We start from the raw sequence: 1,780 nt of genomic DNA, 5'->3' as shown, positions 1-1,780 counted from the left end.
GAACAGACTGTCTCTGTTTTTCTCCCAGTAGAGGGAGAATAGTTCATTTGGGGTAAAGAGGGGGAGGGCAGTCAATGAGTGCTTCCAGAGAGAGGAGGAGGGAGTCTCTAGACTCAGAGCAGTCCTGGGGTACATGGTAGGTTAGCAGTGGCTCTGCCCTCTCCCAGCCATCATCCCCACTACTCCCCAGTCTGTAGAAGAAAGGGTGTGTTTGGGGGGTGGGGGGAAAGAGAGAGAGAGAAAGAGAGAGAAGAAGGTCAATTCAGCTGAGGCTGTGTGATTCTGCCCTATGCCCTACGATGGGCAAATTTGGTCCTCCAGGAGAAGCAGCATGGCCTAGTGGAGAGAGCATGGGCCTGGGAGTCAGAAAGACCTTGGTTCTAATCCTGGCTCCACCACTTGTCAACTGTGAGATTCATTCATTCTTTCAGTCATATTCATTGAGCGCTTACTGTGTGCAGAGCACTGTACTAAGCATTCTTGGGCAAGTCGCTTCATTTCTCTGTGCTCCAGTTTCCTCAACTATAAAATGGGAATACCTGTTATCCCTCCTATTAGGTTGCGAGCCCCATGTGGAAAGGACTGTGTCTGACCTAATTAACTTGTAACTACCCCGGCACTTAGAATCATAGTCAGTGATTAACAAAAACTATAAAAAAGAAAAAAAAAAGGAGGCTGGATACAAAGGAGAGTGATCTCCAGACTCATTTACATGCAAATAACTTGTGGGCAAAGTAGGGAGATGCCAGGAACAATTCCACATCTTTTGCTGGTCCCTCCTTCCCCTGCCATGGGAGACCAACCAGAGGCGTGGTTGGGGAGAGGGTAGATCATAAATCAATGTCTGATTTGGTGCAGGCTGAATAGCGAAAGACCAAAAGCCTTTTATTTTTCAGGGAGTCACTCGGTTGTATGATGTGACACTGCCACATACCTATCCGTTTCAAGGGAAATGATTATTTTTATAGATGTGCACTTTAATTTCACCCCACAGACTCTGTCAGAAGAAATTAATTTGGCAGCATATTTTGGCAATACGGGGTCCCTCAGTTTACTGGTATATGGGTGTTGTTCAGTCACAAATCCCGTCAGTCACAAATCCCTGACCATGTACTCGAGTTGCTTAGAAGAAACACTTACTAACAATATAATGCCTTGACTGTATCTAGTTTTTTTTTATTTTTCAAAGACCTCTCATGCCAATCATCTTATTTTACTAGTGTAACATCTGTCCCCTCTCAGGGTCGCACCTGGAGAGTTTCCAGTACTCTACCAGTCTCGGCTACGGGAGGTAGAGTCAAGCAGAGGCCTACCCAGTCCATTCGTAGCTTGGGCAGAGGCTAGCGAGTGGAAGTCAATCTGCTCCAAGTCAAAACTCACCCATGCTGGGCAACAACGGCATGGGAGAGAATCGAGGGCGGAGACTCGAGTTTACTGTGTGGAAGGCGGCAATGTTCAATCACTTCTGTAGTTTTACCAAGAAAACTCTAAGGATACACTACCAGAATGATTGAAGATGGAGAGTATGGGTATTCTGGGAGAGAGGTGTCCGTGGTGCCTCTATGGGTTGGGAATGACTTGATGGCATACGACAAGATAAACAACATCTCTGTGAAATAGGAGGAGGTGGATATTGCTACTACTAAAATGAATAACAATCATATTTGTAAGCACTTACTGTGTTTCAAGCACTGTTCTAAGCGCTGGGGTAGATACAAGCTAATCAGGTTATTCATTCATTAGTATTTATTGAGTGCTTACTGTGTGCAGAGCACTGTAC

The 1,780-nt window shown here is 45.5% G+C and overlaps 1 non-coding gene across 1 annotated transcript; it reads left to right on the top strand.

The window, feature by feature from the left end:
- Positions 1-1,232: 1,232 nt before the first annotated feature.
- On the top strand, positions 1,233-1,370 carry LOC114811717. Its single transcript, XR_003759413.1, has one exon. It is a non-coding gene; the product is annotated as a small nucleolar RNA SNORA7 (small nucleolar RNA).
- The last annotated feature ends 410 nt before the right edge of the window (positions 1,371-1,780 follow it).

The sequence above is a fragment of the Ornithorhynchus anatinus genome, chromosome 4 (genome assembly GCF_004115215.2).
Source record: "Ornithorhynchus anatinus isolate Pmale09 chromosome 4, mOrnAna1.pri.v4, whole genome shotgun sequence".
Taxonomy (NCBI): Eukaryota; Metazoa; Chordata; class Mammalia; order Monotremata; family Ornithorhynchidae; genus Ornithorhynchus; species Ornithorhynchus anatinus.
This window is presented reverse-complemented; position numbering and strand designations above follow the sequence as displayed.